Raw genomic sequence first — 21,288 nt, 5'->3', positions numbered from 1 at the left:
TAATTGATTCACAATTTAGTAAGAATTACGATTTATGAATCGAAAAATAGATGAAGTGATAAAAATTGATAATTAATATTTAAAATATTTAGGTCAAATATCCAAACGCACACAAAAAAAATTATTTTTAGCCCAAATCATTTAAAAGTCGCCATAAACTCATTAAATTTTCTAAACCCAACCCAAAAATCCAAAATAGTAAAGTAAATGAAAAAAAGAAAAAAAATTTAATGGCAAATGGTTGAGCAAGGGCGTAATTAGGGGTTGGCAGGATCCGACTCCTCTTAAAATGATTTTTTTTTTCATTTAGGCTCTTTAAAATTTTTAATTTAGTAAATGTAAAATTACATTTTGGCTCCCTAAATTTGATAATTTTTATTTAATTCTTTAAAAATTATAAAAATATAACTATTAAAATGATAAAATTATATTTTTACTATCGTAAAAATTATAATTTAATTTTGGTTCCTAAGAAAAAAAATTTGGTTTCACCCCTGGTAACAAATCTTTGCCAGAGGCAAAGTTGCTTCTGCTTCTACCTCTTCTTCTGCCCTGCTTCGCTTGTTGATTTTGTTTTCCTTCTCTCAACTAAAGTCAAAGAATATGAAGTTGAGACCTGAAAATGAAGGGAAAAGAGAAAGGGTAGAGGAAACAATATTTCAGATCAGAGTAAGAAAGAGAGATGAGAAAGATTAATTTGCATATGACCCGATGATATATGGAAACAAAATTTTAAATCCAAAACAGATTTGATTTACATTGGGATATGAGGGAGAGGAAGAGGAAGAGAGACGTGAATAAGGTTTTTTTTTTTGGTAATATAATATGTACATTGTTACAAAGGAGAAATGAATAGATTATAAATAATAAAATATAAGTTACTTGGTTTTTATTTCCGAGTAGAGTTATTGGACACTTGGAAAGATTATATATAAAATTAGTGTTGGTATTTAGTATGCTGGTGATGATTTTTTTATTATTTTATAAGTAGATTAAAGAATTATATGTATTTTTTAAATTTTTTAATATTATATTATACTTTATAAGATACTTGTTAACCTTTTAACTTTACTTGTGATGTTTAAAAACTCCATTGATAGTTTACCAAATACTTTCTCATAAAATTATAGGACAATTATTTGGCACATTGATCGAACATGATATTTTACCATGCATCCTTAAGTTGTAATTAAAATTATAAATCAATAAATAAAATATGTGACAAAATTTTAACTTTACTGACGGACTTAAAGATCTCTATTATCTATTTACTAAATAATTACGAAAATTATATTTTATTCCATTTTCATTTCCCTACTAGAAAGAGATATGAATATGACAAATAATAGTTCAACCATCCACTTAAAAATAAGATTTTATTATATATATGGTTCAACCACCTTCAAATTAATTCAATTGATTGAAATGAGAGTTGATGTTCTAATTGATTCGATCAACAATTCAGTTCTAAAAATTTTTGCTAAGTAAGAATTATTTTTAGACATAATATATTTATAGGTAGGGATCCAATTATACTAATGTAAAATTAAATTAGTTTTATATATTTTTATATCATTAATATTTTAATGATCCAATTGTTAAATTTATCAATATAATTGCACTTGTCATACATGCAAATTTTCAAATCTATTCAATATCTCTATTAAATTGATAAAAAATAATTTTTTTTAATTTACGCCACATGTATGATCCACGTGAATAGAACATAAAATTTAAAATAAAAGTTTATTATAATTATTATAAATTTTTTTCTGTTTTAAATCTGTTAGAACGCAATTAAAAAAGTTTACTATAATTATTATAATTTTCCCACATGTCCTAAAAGAAAAGTTGAGTCTTAACTCAATTGATAGTAGTATTGTTGTCAATGCAAGATGATATAAGTTTGAGTCTTGAGGTGCATTATCTTTCTATTTAAGAATTATAAGAGGCTATAAATAATTTTAGATATCATATAAAAAAAATATAATAATATCATGTAATGAAATTCATGTTTAAAAAAAAAAACAATAATTTTATATAGCGTGTCCTTCTCGTGTCCTACAAAATCAAACAGAAAAATAGAATCAGGAGATCAGATAGAGCTAAACTCCTCGAATATATAAAACAATTCAAAGTCTTCACAATATATATAAAATTTATTTCCATGCTTTAACTATGCTCTCAATTTTTATATCCTTCATCCATTTAAAATTCACTCACTCAATTTTAATTCTAACAATTTAATCACTCTACACTTTTAATTTAAAAATTGAAATCTATTTTGTAACAACATTAAACGAATCTCGTTCAGTTAAATTATGTGATATTTTTCTAAAAAGTAAATTTGCTCATGTCGCCAAATGCTTAAAAAACCAAATAAGTAAATCCACCTTTAAGCCGAAAGTGAAAGTCAATAAATTTTTTTCTTTAGATGTGTTTAAGTTTTATTTTTCTATGCATAGGTCAGCCATGGCAACAATTTTATTTGCTTACATGCCTTTCAACTCGCCTTAAATTGGTCATGCAAGCAAATTTATTTATTTTTTAAATCTCACATAATCTAATTTAATGAATCACATTTGACAATGTTACCAATTGAATTTTAATTTTAAATAAAAAATTAAATTATTGAAATTAAAAGTTGAAGGATTAATTTTCAATATATACAAAGAGTACAAGGACTACTAGTGAAATTAGACCTAGTTGAACCAAGAAGCTTACAATTGATAAATAGAAAGCAAAACATTTTATATTAAATACTTTTATATTAACATTTCAAATTAAACCTTTTAATTTCATTTATTTATTTTTCAATTAAATTTGATAAATCAATTTTGGGTAAAATGGTCACCCTATTATGTGTTACTGTTTTGGTCACCCAATTTTAAAAGTTTTCAATTTAAGTATTAACTTTTGAATTCGTTATTGTTTTGGTCACCCGTGGTTATATTGATAATAAAAACTTTTTTCTAAGTTGATAATAACACATTTAGTCCTCAATACTTACATATTCTATCAAGTTTATCCTAATTCTAAATAATTAAATATATTTAACCATTCATATTTACAAATTCTATCAATTTAATCCTCAAACTTCCTAATCAAAGCTTTGAGTTTTAAAATAGAGGCATTCCACGTGTATAAATTTGTAAAACCAAAAAAAAAAAACTTATCAAATTCTTCAAATATAACATACTTGTAATACAAATTTATTGTATAAAAATAAATTTTATATTTATTCCGCAAAAGAATTTATATTACAAGTATGTTATATTAGAGTAAAAGAATTTTTTATCTAAAAAAAACCCGCTTATTTATTGTAGCTAGTCTCAATATATATTATAGAATGAAATTAAATATAAAATATAAAACAATATAACATTTACCAAATTAAAAAATATATTAAATTGTATGATACATGATGAATTTTTAGAATTATATACATGTCACAATATTAGGCTGTCCAATCCACATAAAAAATTGTTTTTAGAGGTTTCAGTTTTAAATAGTATATATAAAATAAGAAGTTATTTCCCATCTTGTTGTATTAACACAAATAGTCAAAGCAAGAAACAATAAATGAATAAATCCATGGATTAAAGAGTAGCATTTCATTATGTCAAATACATAATACAAAAGTTTGACCATGGTGTTTGAAATCGGATAAAATCAACCGATTATATCAACAACCAGTTTGTATATCAGTCTAAAGCGAGAGAAAGAATAAATTGATTTACAAATTGGTAAGGTGCTAATCGAAAAATAGATGAAATGATAAAAAAAAAATATAGTTGTAAGAAAGAAAGAGATGGAATAGATTGATTTGCATATGGCCCAAAGAGATATGGAAACGTATTTTTAAATCGAAAACAAATTTGATTTACGTTGGGATATGGGAGAGGGAGAGGGAGAGAGAGACGATAATAAGATTTTTATTTTTTGGTAATGTAATATGGATATTACACAAAGGAGAACTGGATAGATTACAAGTAATAAAATATAACTTATTTGGTTTTTCCAATAGAGAGGTATTGGAAACTTGAGAAAAATTATATATAAAATTAGGGTTAGTATTTGGTATATTAGTAGTATATGTTTTTTATAAGTAGTTTTAAAAGATTGTTATGTATTTTTTAAATATTTCTTTTTAATATTATAATATATCGTTATAGGATACTTATCAACATTTTAACCACTTGTGGAGTAAAAAAAAACTTCCACTATTAATGTACTAAATATTTTCTTATAAAATTATAACGAAATATTTTCTCATACAATTATAAAATAATTGTTTAATGTATTGATTTTCAAAATTTTAACTCCACAAGTATAGATAAGATTTTCCATGTCCTTAATTTATAATTAAAAATAAAAAAGTTGTGACAAAATCTTAACTATGATTGTGGAATTAAATATTTCCATTTCCTTTTATTAAATAATTACCTTTAAATTATATTTTATTTATTCTCCATTTCCCAACTTTAGAGAGACAGAAAAAAGTCCAATATTAGATTGTTTCATTGAAATGAGTCCATCTATTTAAAAATAATATTTTATTTTACATATATGGTTGAATCAACTTGGTTAAATTTATAATTGGTGGTCTAATTAATTCGATCAACGGTTTGATTCTAAATTTTTTGTCAAGTAACAATTATTTTTATCCATAATATATTTATGGGTAGGGATCCACTTATAAAAATTTATAAATTTAATTATACATTAGTATAACCTTTTATACAATTAATATTTTAATGATCCAATTGTTTAATTTATCAAATAATTGTACTTGTCATTCATGCAAATTTTAAACCAATCCAATATCTCTATTAAATTGGTAAAAAAAATAAAAATTTTAATTTACGCCAAACTTGATATGCATGATTCAAATAACTAAAGCATGAAATAATGTTAAAATATTAATCATTTTAATTGTAATTTTTACGTGAAATCATTGTATCTTCAATGTTTGTTTACAGTCAGAAAGACTAATTTTTTTATATTTATGCTTGCTCATCCCTAGAATATTGGCTCTAAGATTTGAACTTAAATTCTTTCATTAAGAATACAATAAACCTTATCACTACATCCAAAAGTTATTATTTTATATATAATATTTATACTAATATATATTGAAATGATGAAATCCTCAAACAAATAAATCTTAGCTTAAAATTGAATTATTATAACAAATTATACAAAACATGGAAAAAACTAAGGCATGGCTTTAAAATAATATGAAAAATAGTTAAAATATAAATAACACAAAAGATACATGACGATAGCATAAAAACAACCTACATGAAAAGATTTACTAAGGATAAAAAATCATAATATATAATTGAGTCCTAGAAAAACATAATATGAAATTCAATACAAATATATAATTTTCTTTAAATTGAATCATCATAAGAAAGTGCGTAAAATATCATCTGAAATAAGATATAACTCAAACACAACATGAAAAGAAAATTTATTCTTAATCAATCATTATTGACAAAATATGAAAAATATATCAACATGATACTTTTACAAACACGCAAAAATATTTGTAAAATAATTACCAACATGTAAATGAATATACAAATTTATAATACTATAAGTACAAAAACATAATACCAACACCATAATATAAAAATAACACACCAATACACAAAAATAATTGATTAACATGTCAAACTTACATAATTTATAATATTTGAAATATAAAAATAAACCAAAAAGTATTACTTACTTCATTTTGTTTCCAACAAATTGGGAAAAAAAACACTCGAAATATGTAATTTGTCTTTACCATCATTACCCCTTTTACAACCCTTTTAGGACAGTTGCTTTGGCCAACTTCAATGTTGAGTTGGGATAACCTTAATGACATTGTTCTATATATATATATATATTACATAGAGAGACCCCGAATTATTTATTTTATATGAAATTGTTTATGCCCAAATCTTAGACACTGCAATAAGCTTTAAGAGAAGATTTAGTAGCACCTTGAACGATTTGGGGGGACTGAAATTTCAAAAATTCTTCCAGAACAAAGGGTTTGAAGAGCATCGGATTTTTGTCATCAACAAGCTCTTTGGGAACCTTTACTAGGTACCCTCCTCTTGGCCATGCAAACAATCCGATGCTATACCTAGCCTCGTTTCCTTTCATCATCACGCGATGATAAGCAGAAGACAATCGATAAATTCAACCATATCTGCAACAGTACAAAATTTACGTTCTATCTACCTTGAGCTTTTGTTTAAGTCAAGCTATTAATAAACAAGTGACTTACGCTGAAGGATTCTCCAAGCATGACTACGAAAGAGTTGGGTGAAGGATTTATATTCATCCATTCGCCTTTTTTGTTTAGGATCTCCAATCCTTGAACCTCATTTAATTGACACAAAAGAGTCATTGTAGTATAATCACAGTGCACAGGTATCCCAAGGGTTGGCTCGCTGGTGTTTGGCCTTCCGTATTTCATGGCCCTCAGGTGATTATTTGTTGAGTCCAGAAGTTCATCCATGTATTTCTCAAGCCCAAAACTCTCCAAAATCATCCTCAAAATTGTCTTCTCTAATCCTGATGCCAGTTGAGTGAAAGATGCCAGAGTTTTACTGCCAAATACAGAGCAGATGATCAATAAAGGTGTAGTAGTTTTGCTAAAGGGTTTTTTGTAAGTGAATGGATGTACCTGAAGCTTATGTTTCCTTGAGGCCACAAAGTGGTTGTGACGCATTGTTCAATGTTTTCAGCAATATGTGCATCATCAGTGGAGATGCTCTCATACAATCTTGATGGAGACCCATGATAGGCACTAGAGGGTTTATCGGAAACACAAAGCTGTTTTGTTTGTAAAGGCAAGTCAAATAGCTGTTCCAAGGCCTCTAAAACTGGCTGCCGAAGCTCCAGGAGTTGGTCAAACGAGGCCTCAAAACAACCGTACTCCTCCAATGCTTCCCGGACTTGGAACTTCAACAAATCCCATTCAGGGCTGCTCGGTTTCAGGTTCTGGTTTGAGAAATCTATGGCCGGCACTTATCCCCAGTTCTTGAGCTCATATCTGTCTTTTTTCTTATTATTACCAACTTGCAAATCAAAATGAATGATTAATATAATTATTATAATTTTGTCTTTCCATACAGCTGCGGTGGTAGGTCTGAACTGCACCTTGAATTTCTACAATTGAAATTTTTTATTCAGAAATTATAGTTTAATATTATAATAAAATTTGTAATTTCATCCTTCAAAAAAAAATTATAATCCGATCTTAGCTTCTTATTTTTCTTCCTTTATCCTGCTTGTACGCAATTAAAAGTTTACTATTATATAAATAATTTATAATTGAATATCGCATATAATACATTTAAAATCTTTGATTAAGTTAACTGTTACAAGTTAATAGACAGCAGATTGAATTAGGAAATAATTAAAAATTTATTTTTATATAAAATAAATTATATTAGTAAGAGAGTATTTTGATCTTTTATATTTTATATAAAATTAATAAAATTTCATAGAAATCTAATTGTACGAGAGTTTTAACTTTATCATTTCAATTGAAATTTTATTTATTTTTTTATAAATATATTTTTCATATAATTTTTCATCAGATATGTGATAATCTAATATAAATATAGACCTTTAATTAAGCTCTGTTTTGGTTTTTTTGTGTGTGTGTAACTAGAAATCGGATGATGATAATGATATTAATAATAAAGTTTGATTCTAGGGACCATTAAGGTTATTTTATATTTACTTGTATTATTTTCTGTCAATTTGCTTACTTATACGATGTTGATGGTTTCATATTTTAATAATGCGAATCAAGAAGGATGAAATCAGAAATAAATCAATAAAAGAAAATAAACAAAATTTGGAGGTTGATGAATTAGTTTTATGATTTAAATGGTTCCCAATCATTACTCTAAAATTGTGTCCTTAAAAAAATATGAAGATAAATGTTCTCAGTTGTTCCCTCTTTGGCGAATTTCGTCTTCACGAATATTGTACCAAAATTTATTTAAAAAATTAAAATATTTTCAATGACCTTCATCTCATAATCAACATTTCATATACACAACTATCAGGCCAAAAATAGGTCACCTATTTTTATAACAGCATCAAATGAATCTCGTTCAATTAAATTAGGTGATATTTTCAGTAAACTTGCTCATGTCGCCAAATGCTTAAAAAACCAAATAAGTAAACAAACAATTATGCACGCGTTACTCTGACTTAATTTTAAAAGTTTTTAATTTAGGTATTAAGGTTTGAATTCATTCTTGTTTTAGTCACTTATTATTAAATTGATAACGCAAAGCCATTTTTTAAATAGGATAACACATTTATTCTTCAATACTTACCTATTCTATCAATTTGATTCTAATTCTAATAATTCAATAAACTAATTCTAATAATTCAATAAATTTAACCCTTCACATTCTCAAATTCTATCATTTTAATCTTCACACTTCTTAACAAAGCTTCCAGCTTTCAGAACAAAGCATTCCACGTGTATAAATTTGTATCTTTATTGTATTAAAATAAATTTTATATCATCAATATTTTAATAATTCAATCGTCACTTTTTTGTTTTATTTATATAGATCATGCCTGCCAAGTTTTGAATAAAACTAGAATATTTCACTATATGTTTTTATATAAAACTTTATGCAATAGTCCGTTTTTCAGTGATGTCAAAAACGGTGATTTTGAAACCTCGTTTTCTGATGATCGATTCACTAAATATTATTATTTAATATTTACGAGTCTATTTTAGTATTATATTGAATTTTGGTTCAAGAATTTTTTGACTAGATAGTTAATTATGATACAATGACTAAATCGTAAAAATTGTGAAAGTTAATCACTATTGATTTTTATTTGTTAAAAAGGCTAAATAGTATTAAGCCAAGGATCAAAGTGGCAATTAGGCCATTATTAGTGGCGGTGGATGGTAGGTGATGATTCTTTTAATTAAAAATATGTTAAATTATAATTATATTATTGTAATGTATAATGGATAAAAATAAGAGAAACAAAAGTTAAAATTTTATTCTTCTTCATTCATCATCTTCTTTCTCACGATAACAAAAGGGGAGATAAGGTTTGGCTTCAAAAACTTTTGGTCCTTGATTGGTAAGCTTAATTTAGTCATTTTCTTGTAATTTTAATATTTTTGAGATCTTGGGAGCTTGATTTAGCTAGGCTAGGGACTATTTTGCAAAAATATTAAAGTTTATAAAAGTTTTTATTGTTGAATCTTAAAGATTTTGTTACTAAATTAATAGATTTTGAACTTAGATGTGAAAAATGACGAGTTTGTAAAGTGAAAATTGTTAGTTTTAAGCATAGGGACTAAAGTATAAATATTTCAAAATTCACATGAAATTTAAGTAATCATTGATATTATAAGGTTGTATAAGGATGAAATTGAGATCAATTTTGAAATCAAATATCAAATTTGAAAGTTATGACAATTTCAGTTTTAGGGACTAAATTGAATAAAATATAAAATTTGAAAGAATATCAGATAAATGAAATTAAACTGACATATAGTTATAGTATGTTGTTAAATAATTATTAGTTAGATCGGGACTTAAATCAATCGGAGGATATTCAGGGAAAAGGGAAAGTTATGGATTTGTCCCTAACACCTTATTGATTTTTGTTTTTGCCAAGTAAGTTCATATGGTGTAATAATGCTTTAATTCTTATCTGTCCTAGATTTTGTGAATGTATATAAGTTTTAGTGATATTTGGATTGTTTACAATTTAGTACTAAATGGTGAGAATGGATTAAATTGAAATGGAATAACATGAACTTACATGATGGGAGTTAACCCGATGAAACTTTGTAAATGCATCGTACATGTGGTTACATGTTGATTTTTTATTATTCCAAGATCTAGTATTTGTTATGGCGTCGAAGATACATGTGACACAGGCTTAACTCGGATGAATAAGCTAATGTCATTTTATAGATTTAGCCTAGACGAGTAACCATACATGTATATACAGCCCTAGTCAGGCTATTTGATGTGTCAATAAAAGGTTTAGCCTGGACAAGTACCTGACACAAGTGGATATGTTAAGCTTAGACGAGCATCATATGTGATTGGTATCAGTGTATTTGAGTTCTTTTATGATGTTTCATTGGGTAATTTACAAGATACAAAATATGGAAATTGAACAACTTGTAATGTGCCTATTGATCAAAGGTACTGAAGTAGAGGATTTAAAGACAAGTTTTGAATATATTGACATACAATTGAATTGTGGTTAAGGTGAATATAGAAGATATGAAATATTATGTTTGCATTTGAAATGTTATATGATTAAGTATAAATCAAGCTCACCTTATTGTAATTGTGTTTTAATATGTTAGGTAAATTGAGTTATACGCATTAATTTGATATATGTACTTCTAATATAAGGTAAGTTAACTATTCGTATACATATGAACTTACTAAACATTTTGTAATGCTTATCCCATTCTTTTGTCTTTTCTTGTAGATTTTGATTTCTGGAACGTATCAATTGGATCCTCGATGAGCTCACACTATCCATCTCCTGGTTCAGTAGACTTTTTATCACACAAACTTGGTTATATGTGGCATGTGCTTAGGAGTGTCAAGTTGTTTGTAATGTTAAGCATGTTTTGAGACATAGTTGATTATGAATACTTATGGTAATGTTAATTTGCTCATGGTCATAGTTTTTGGTATTTTGCTATGCATATATGGATGGGCAATTATAATTAGTTCGGTATGCATGAATCAACTTGTGTATGGAATGGATAAGTGATATGTAATGGTAAAAATAGATTGAATGGCTTGTACCGACTTATGTGTCCTTGTTATGCGTTGGTGCGAAATGTGACATTAAATTTGTGGATTGATTAGATGATTTTATGTTATGTTTTGGCATGGAATTGGTATGTTTTGAATAGGTTTAAATGATGTTAAGTGCATTCTTATGACCTATTTGAAAGGTTGGTTTCAGGAAAGTACCAAATGGCCAAAATTTACCAAAAATAGGTTCCTCATCTCGGCATCAATCTTCCCTTCTCACAACGTCGGCCAACAATTTGTGACATCTTGACGTCAAGTGGTCCAACACCGTGATGTGCTATTTGGAAATGTCACAACATGGAGAAAATCTCGTCACGACACAGACCTTGTCCTTTTCAAACTTTGCAATTTCGTCCTTATCTGATCTCAGGTTAACTTTAGAGTTTATGTAAGCTCGTATTAAAATTGAGAAAGTTTTAAATTTTTCTAAATGACTTATATAATGATATATGATTATTTTTTACTCGAATTATCCGTTAAAGGTTTGTAACTGTTTCATTTTGTATTGTACCATTTAGTAGCCCAGTCTCGGTAATCAAGACAAGCTAGGGTGTTACATTAAATGTATCAAAGCTATGGTTTAGTCAAATCTAGGACCAAAAGTAGCGTGTATCGAGTCTAGAAATACATGTCAGAATAACCAGTGACAGCGTGATACTTTTTTATCCAATGGAACTTTTTTTTTCATAAATATATACAATGTTTGTCGAGTCTAATCGTGTTGTACCTAACAAGGTACACAATAATGTTCCGACTTCCAAATAGGGAGCAAGTCATCGTGTACCTATTTCACAATTTCTTGGAAGTGAGGACTATAGTACCTTCTTTCACATGATGAATGAATGGTTTACTTAGTTAATTCCGGCTAACCCTTCGGCTCCGCAACCTCTAACCATCACCGTGCCTCCTCTGTCATCCCCTCGTTCTCAAAGTTCAAATCTAATAACTGTTAATTGAGCCCCAATCGATAAAATTTGCAAAAGTGGTGTGGAAGAGTTTCGAGGAAAGAAAGATGATGATCCAACAAGAGTCGAGTACTAACTGGAAAATACATAGAGTTCTTCATGAGTTAATTTGTTCTTCTGAAAACTGTCTATAATGTGATGTATCCTTGTCAAAAGAGGAAGCCTACTTATGGTGGATTACTTTGACATCAATTGTCTCGAGAGACAGAGTAACTTGAGATTTCTTCCAAATTGAGTTCAAAAAGAAATAAGTCAGTCAACTGTATCTAGAAAAGAAGAAATGAGAGTTTATACATTTGAAATAAGGGAATATGACAGTAGTAGAATATGAACATGAATTTATTCATTTGAGTAAGTATGCTCGAGAACTCATATCCTCTGAGGCCGAAATGTGTATTCGATCCAAATGGAGTTTTGATGAAGATATTCAGATGATGATGGGTGCCCTAAAAATAAAAGAGTTTATAGTATTGTCTGAACGCACCTAGAGAATGGAAGACATATGAAATGAAAAAAAAAATAGGCTAAGAATAAAAGTAGAGATACTGGGAAGCGTAGCATGTTCAGATCTTTCCTAACTCCTTCGTCTAAAAGAACCAGAGATTTCAGAAGTCAATCTTTCATTTCTGCATGGGATCTGAAAAAAGATGTGTCCAGACAAAATTACCTGAAGTTATAAGCTATGTTAGTAGCTAGTGCTACCAGTGTCCGGAAGATGAATACACCTAGTTGTGAGCATTGCGACAAGAATTATTTTGGAGAATGTAGTTTGAAGAGGGGGTTCTGTTTTCGATATGGCTCGATGAAGCATATTTTGAGACATTGCACAAATAAAGCTGAGACAAGTTCAAAACAGGCTACTAGACTAGTGACAACTTCACAGAGGAGTAGGAAATCAAGAACTGGAAATAATGTTGGAGTGAATCGCAGTGGAACACGTGCTGTGACTATGAGATTTGAAGGTTGTGCTTTAGCCAGAGCTATGGCAATACGAGTTAGGGAGGAAGCCATAACACCCAACATCATCATTGATACTTTTTCTCTCTTTGATGTTACTATATACGCATTGATAAACCTTGGGTCAACACATTTATAAATATGGACCACATTGGTAACAAAAAAGAACATACCGGTAGAATCAACAGAATTTGTTGTCAGAGTAACAAATCCATTGAGACAGTGTGTCTAAGTTAATAAGATATCTAAAAATTGTCCATTGAAAATAGGAGGTTATAAATTTTCTGCTGACTTGGTTTTACTATCATTTGATGAATTTGATGTTATTCTGGGTATGGATTGGTTAACATTACATGATGCAGTTTTCAATTGCAAGCAGAAGTGGATTGTTTTGAGACTTCAGAACAGTGAATTGATTAATGTTGAGTCTAATAGAAATGATTGTGTCACTAGTATTATATCGGCCTTTACTACTCATAGATTACTATGAAAAGGTGCTGAAGCTTATCTTGCATACATTTTAGATACCAGAGTGCCAGAATCAAAGATAGAACAAGTTCCAATCATGTGAGAATTCACTGATGTTTTTCCAAAAGAGTTGCTTAGGTTACCGCCAGAAAGGGAGATAGAATTTGTGATTAATTTAGTACCAGGGACTACTTCGATATCTATCACATCGTATAGAATGACACCAACAGAATTGAAAGAGTTAAAATCACAATTATAAGATTTGATAGATCGCAAGTTTATTCAACCTAGAATGCCGCCTTAGGGTGTTTAGGATTTGTTCATGAAAAAGAAAGATGGGACTTTGAGATTATTTATTGACTACAAACAACTAATTAAGGCGACTATAAAGAAAAAATACATGTTTCCGCAAATTGAAGACCTATTTGAACAGTTGAAAGGAGCTATCGTGTTTCCCGATATTGGTCTTGTGATATCCTAAATTAGGGCCTAAACGAAATAGTGGTTTCGAAACCACAATTCTGAAGTAGAAAAATTTATTCTGATTAATTTTTATAATTTATTGAGTGATTAGATGCATGTGTTAAAATATCGATAGAAAATTTCATGAATTGCATGTCTAATTTGCCTATTAGGACTTAACTGCAAAAGTTGATAAATATGAGTTTTAGATGTTAAAGGATTTAATTGAAGAGCATAATTGAAGTAGAGGTCCTTAAATGGTAATTATACCATTAGGTTTTCATGGACAAAAATGGACATACACAGATAGAAATAACCAAAGTTTTTAATGAATGGTATTTTAGTCATTTGGTAATTAAAAGGTTAAAAAAAGGAAAAAGATGGCAAAATATGTCCATCTTCTTCATTAAGATGAAATTTCAAGGGTTCTCCAAAGCTAGGGTTTGTTTCAAGCTTCCAAGCTCCATAGTAAGTTATTCCAAGTCCCGTTTTTAATGCTCTTTATGTTTTTAGAGTCCCGTTAACTTGATTTAGCTTATTCTAGCAATAATTTAACCTAGGGTTTATATTTGGAAAAATACCCATAGGTGAAATATGTTTATTTTGATGTTTTATGGTAGAATATGAAGCTTTAAATTGTGTTAAACAACTTTTGCTAAACGATTTTACGTGAAAACGAGTAAAATAACATAATCGGTAAAAATACCTAATGTTTATAACTACATGTTATAGTGAGAATTTTATGTTGCCATAGAAGGGAAAAATAATCAGCATGTCATAAAACATAATAATTTTGGAAAAAAATAAGTTTTGAGCTTTGGGGAAAAAGTGTAAATATGCAAAAGTTTAGGGGCAAAATAGTAATTTTTCCAAAGTTAGAGTTAAGGACTATTTTGATAAATGTGAGTATTAAAGCAGCTAAATGTGTTATTCTAGACCAAGAAAGACGTGGAATCGACCTTGATTGGGGAAAGGAAAAGATTGTGGACTAAATTGTAAAATTTCTTTATTTTGTACCGAGGTAAGTTCAGGTGTAAATGTAGTAACATAATTGTCATTTTAAGTAATTTAATGTTATTTATATGATATGATGACTAATATCATGAAATATTATGCTTTGCTATTATTATTGAGTAATATGCAAATTATGTGTGCTACTTGTTAAATATGAATTGCTACCGAGTATCAGTTTCGATATTCCGTTGAAGACGGCAAAGATGTGTGATCGAGGAAAAAGCCTGTTTGAACCTTGGGAATAGATTAGAATACAAGTGACATGACAATAAGATATTTGAGTTTCGAGCTCGTTAAGTTGAGTCCGAGTTCGTGAGATGTAACTAGGCATCCGAGCTCGATGAGTTGAGTCCAAGTTCACTTATGGATGCGTACGCCCGAGCTCGTTGAGTTGAGCCCGAGTTCACTTATGGGCGGGTTACATGGTAGCTTGGCTACATAATTTCCACTGGCTATTGAGTTTGTGTAGCTGCGGGTATGGCATTTATGTGCATGAAATCCGTGTATTCGAATCATATTCTGATGTGTTCAACGGGTAAATCTTAAGTGGATAAGGTGAGTACCTAAAAAAAAGATGACATGTTGGTAAGTGTGGTGAATGAGAAAATTTGTACCGGTATGTACTTAACCCTCGGGTTGAGACTTCAATATACTAATAATATGGTAGGATCATGAATGAGAAATATGATATGAATGCTTTGGCGATATTATGCAAATGTGGAATTCGTATTATTGCAAGGTTATGTTACTTGCTATTTACATGTGAACTTACTAAGCAATTATGCTTACTCCCTCCTCCCTATTCTTTGTAGTTTTGTCAAGCCGGCTAGGAGATCAAGAACGGTCAGAGGCGCGCTCACACTATCAACAAACTATTTCTGTATAATGACTTGTATATTTTGGCAATATGACATGTATAGCATTATAATCATTTTGTGTATATAGTATTATGATATGGCTCATGGATGGCATGAAAATGTTTGAGAATGATTAGCTATTGGAGTGGCTAATCAAGATTATATTTGATAACACGTATGCTTTATGTGCTAACTAATTTATGGAAATCCATAAAATGATGAAATTGGCTATAAAATAGAATCACACAGCAGTAGTGATGTGAGTTTGAAAAGTCACTAAAAATAGTAGTGATATAATTATATGATGAATAAAATATGGAATTGAATCTTAATGAATCTATTGTCATGTGGAAGAAACAAAATCGGTAAAAGAGTTGTATTTTATGAGATATTTACGTTTTGGTGAAATAGGGTCAGAGCAATTTCTGGATTCCCTGTTCTGAATTTAGAAATTCATCATAAATTGTGTAAAACTAATTAGGACTCACACTTTTTATGTATAGATTCCTTATTCAGTATATTTTAAGAGAAAAAAATGACATGGTCATTGGATCTCTTTACAGGAATAAATTTGATTTGTAGTGCACATGGGTCAGAGTAGCCGAACCCTGAAACAGGGGAGAGTTTAACTAATAAATTGTACTAATTGGCCCTACCAAAAATTCTATAAAAAAATAATTAAATAGATATATGAGTCTAGTTTTAGGGAAAATTTACGGAATTTTATTTCAAGTTTTTTTAACTCAAGATATGATTTTTTTAGCAACTGTGACACAGATGGACAATTTACTAGGAGAATTGTTTGAACTTGTTTAAATGCTAAAATAAGTTTAGTAATGTCTCATGCTCGACTCCGGCGACGGTATCGAGTAAAGGGGCATTACATTTGGTGGTATCAGAGCTACGGTTTAGTCGATTCTCGGACTAACATGGCGTATGTACGGGTTTTGCTATACATGCCATATATATATTGTGATAGTGTGACGACTCATGACCTTTAAAATGATTTTTTTTATAGTAAATGGATCCCGATCCAGCTGTGGCTGATGATGTAGAGAGCAATGTGCCAACTCCTACTGAAGGTACAGTGCCAACTGAAAGTCGACCTCCTACTGTTGGTCAAGGAGGAGGAGAAAGGGCTCAGAAAGCCTTTCTCCAGATGATGAATGCATGGTACACTGAGTTTGTTCGTACGAACCCGAATGCTAAACAACCTCCCCCACCTCCCCTGATTCCTCAACCATTACCCCCGATGCCTCAAGGTATGGATTTGATGAAATTTCATAGAACCCCAGTTGATAGAATTCGCAAGCAAGGGGCTGAAGAATTCAGGGCAAATGTTGATGATGATGCCGAGAAAGCATAATTTTGGCCTGAGAATTCTATTCGGGTATTTTATGAATTGTCTTGTACACCTAAAGAGTGTTTGAATTGTACTATATCCTTGTTGAAAGATTCAGCCTATTATTGGTGGAAGATATTGATTTCAATGGTACCGAAAGAGAAAGTGACTTGGGAGTTCTTTCAAGAAGAATTTTGAAAGAAATACATCAGTCAAAGATTTTTTGATCAGAAGCATAAAGAGTTTCTCAAGTTGAAACAAGGCAACATGACAGTTACTGAGTATGAAAGGGAGTTCGTTCGATTGAGTAAGTATGCTAGAGAATATACTCCTTTAGAGGCTAAAATGTGCAGACGATTTGAAGACGGACTCAATGAAGACATTAAAGTATTTGTGGGAATTCTTGAGTTGAAAGAGTTCATAGTACTTGTTGATCGAGCCGTGCATTTCCACCGCAATCTAGAAAATCTAGAGATATGTATTCTCATTCTCATGTTTCAACCGGACATTAGTATGGGAATCGTAAGAAGCAAAATGTAAGTTTTAAATCCCAAACTACTTCTGTGGCTAGTGTGGGAAATTCGAGATTTGTTAAACCCGAGTGCCAACGATGTGGTAGAAGTCACCTTGGTCCATGTAGAACTAATGAATGTTATCAGTGTGGTTTTCCAGATCATTTTATTACAGACTGTCCCGAGAGAATTGAGAAAGAAAAATTTCAGAATGCAAAACCTAGCGGTGCAGTTTCGAGAGGAAGATCTTCGAGAAATGCTGGGAATGAGGTAAGCAGCAAGAATGTAGTCAGAGATTCAGCATTTAAAATTGAAGCTAGAGCTCCAGCTAGAACTTATGCCATAAGGGTGCGTGAAGATGCTTCATCTCCCGATGTGATCACTAGTATTTTCTTTCTTTATGATGTTAATGTTATTGCTTTGATTGACCCCAGTTCTATTCATTCATATGTGTGCATGAAATTGGTGTCTAATATGAGTATACCTGTTGAGTCTATGAAATTTATGATTAAAGTGTCAAACTTGTTAGGGAAATGTGTCATAGTTGATAAAGTATGCAAGAAATACCCTTTGATGATTAGAGGTCATTATTTTCCGGTTGACTTGATGTTGTTGCCGTTTGACGAATTTGATGTTATTTTGGGTGTGGATTGGTTGACATTGCATGATGCTATAGTAAAATGTAAACAAAAGGTTATTGAATTAAAATGTGAAAATGGTAAAATTCTGCGGGTTGAATCAGCCGAATAAGAGGCATTGCCTAGTATGATTTCTTCGATGTCGGCTCAGAGATATTTGAGAAAGGGTTATAAAGCTTATTTGGCGTATGTGTTGAATACAAAGGAATTTGAGAAGAAAATTGAATCAGTGCCGATTGTATGTGAATTTGCGGATGTATTTCTAGAAGAGTTACTGGGTTTGCCTCCTATTAGAGAAGTAGAATTTGGTATTGAGTTGATACCGGGAACAACTCCGATCTCGATTGCTCCATATAGAATGACACCAATAGAGTTGAAAGAATTATAGTCACAGTTGCAAGAGTTGACTAACAAAGGTTTTGTGAGACCGAGTTTTTTATCTTGGGGTGCTCCTGTATTATTTGTGAAAAAGAAGGATGGTTCAATGAGATTGTGTGTAGACTGTTAGCAGTTAAATAAGGTGACAGTCAAGAACAGGTATCCATTGTTGAGAATTGATGATTTATTCGATCAGTTGAAAGGAGCAACATGGTTCTCAAAGATTGACTTGAGGTCTGGGTACTACCAGTTGCGAGTAAAAGAGTCAAATGTGCCTAAAACTGCGTTTAGAATAAGGTACGACCATTATGAAATTTTAGTTATGCCATTCGGTTTGACAAATGCTCCTGCCGTGTTTATGGATTTAGTGAATCGCATATTTTGGCCATACTTGGACAAGTTTGTTGTGGTTTTTATTGATGATATCTTAATTTATTCAAAAGATGAGACAAAGCATGCTGAGCACTTGAGGATAGTTTTGCAAACTTTGAGAGATAAGCAGTTGTATGCTAAGTTAAGTAAAAGTGAGTTTTGGCTTCGAGAAGTCGGATTCTTGGGTCATATAGTTTTGGGTGATGGTATACGGGTTGATTCCAGTAAAATTTCAGCTATTGTTGGTTGGAAACCACAGAAGACTGTAACTGAGGTTAGAAGTTTCTTGGGTCTAGCTAGTTATTATCGATGGTTTGTAAATAGATTTTCTATAATTGCTACTCCTATGACCAGACTACTCCATAAGGATGTTAAATTTGAGTGCACGGAAGACTGTTAACAGAGCTTTGAGAAATTGAAAAAAGTTACTGACTGAGGCACCAGTGTTGGTAGAACCCGAGTCAGGCAAAGAATTTATGGTGTATAGTGATGCTTCTCTAAATGGCTTGGGATGTGTACTTATGCAAGAAGGAAAAGTTGTGCTTATGCTTCGAGGCAGTTGAAACTTCATGAAAGGAATTATCCGACTCATGATTTGGAATTGGCTGCTATAGTGTTTGCATTGAATATTTGACGACATTATCTGTATGGTGAAAAGTGCCGAGTATATACCGACCACAAAAGTCTCAAGTACTTGATGTCACAAAAAGACTTGAATTTAATACAGCGGAGATGGTTAGAATTATTAAAAGATTATGAGTTTGGGATTAACTACCATTCGGGGAAAGCGAATGTGGTTGCCGATGCTTTGAGTAGAAAGTCGTTGTTTTCTTTGAGAGCTTTAAATACTCAGTCAACGGTGTCTGACTATGGTTTGATTTTAGCAGAGTTGAGAGCAAGACCAATGTTTTTACAAGAGATTTGCGAAGCTTAGAAAAGTGACCAAGATTTGCAAGCTAAGAGAAAGCAATATGAGGCCGATATGGGATCAGATTTTAGAATCGGTTCTGATGGTTGCTTGATGTTTAAAGATCGGATTTGTGTACCGAAGTATGATAAGTTGATTCTGAAGATCTTGCACGAAGCACACAGTGGTTGTTTGTCAATGCATCCGGGCAGTACAAAAATGTATAATGATTTGAAAAAAATGTATTGGTGGAACAGAATGAAAAGAGATATTTCCGAGTTTGTATCGCGATGCTTGATTTGTCAGTAAGTAAAAGCTGAACACCATGTGCCTTCGGGTCTACTTCAGCCTATCATGATTCCCGAGTGGAAGTGAGATCAAGTTACCATGGACTTTGCGTCAGGGTTGCTGTTAACTCCAAGGAAGAAAGATGCCATCTGGGTAATAGTTGATAGATTGACTAAATCAGCTCATTTTATTCCGATACGTACTGATTATTCTCTTGATAAGTTGGCTAAATTATATATCAGTGAGATTGTTAGACTTCACGGAGTACCTTTGTCGATAATTTCGGATAGAAATCCGAGGTATACCTCGCGGTTTTGGCAAAATTTGTAAGAGGCATTAGGTACGAAGTTAAATTTCAGCACTACCTTCCATCCGCGACTGATGGACAATCAGAAAGAGTAATTAAAATTCTTGAAGACATGCTCAGATGTTGTGTACTGGAATTCCAAGGTAGTTGGGAAAGATACTTACCATTGGTAGCATTTGCCTACAATAACGAGTTTGAAGATGGCACCTTATGAAGCATTGTACAGTCGTAAGTGTCGGACGCCATTGTATTGGACTGAACTCAAAGAAAATCAGATTTATGGAGTTGATCTAATTAAAGAAACCAAAGAAAAAGTGAAAGTGATTTTTAGATTGTTTGAAAGCCGCTTCAGATAGACAGAAATCCTATGCGGATTTGAAAGAAAAGAAATCGAGTTTCAAGTCGGTGATAAGGTATTTTTAAAAGTGTCTCCATGGAAGAAAGTTCTCAGATTTGGTCGGAAAGGCAAATTGAGTTTGCGTTTTATCGGACTGTATGAGATAATTGAAAGAGTTGGACCAGTAGCATATCGGTTAGCATTACCACCTGAATTAGAGAAGATTTATGATGTGTTCCATGCATCTATGTTACGTCCGTATCGTTTGGATCCTTCACATGTAATTTCACCGACGAAAATTGAGCTACAACCGGATATGACTTACAATGAAGAATCGATTAATATTTTAGCTTGGGAAGTCAAACAACTAAGAAATAAAAGTATCTTCCTCATGAGAGTAGAAGAGGCTACATGGGAGCCCAAGGAAACTATGAGAAATCAATACCCACACCTGTTTACCGGTAAGATTTTTGGGGACGAAAATCCTTAAAAGGGGGAGAGTTGTGATCTCCCGAATTAGGTCCTAAACGGAATAGTGGTTTTGAAACCACAATTTTGACGTAGAAAAATTTATTCCTATTAATTTTTATAATTTATTGAGTGATTAGATGCATGTGTTAAAATTTTGATAGAA

The sequence above is a fragment of the Gossypium arboreum genome, chromosome 11 (genome assembly GCF_025698485.1).
Source record: "Gossypium arboreum isolate Shixiya-1 chromosome 11, ASM2569848v2, whole genome shotgun sequence".
NCBI classification, from domain to species: Eukaryota; Viridiplantae; Streptophyta; class Magnoliopsida; order Malvales; family Malvaceae; genus Gossypium; species Gossypium arboreum.
This window is presented reverse-complemented; position numbering follows the sequence as displayed.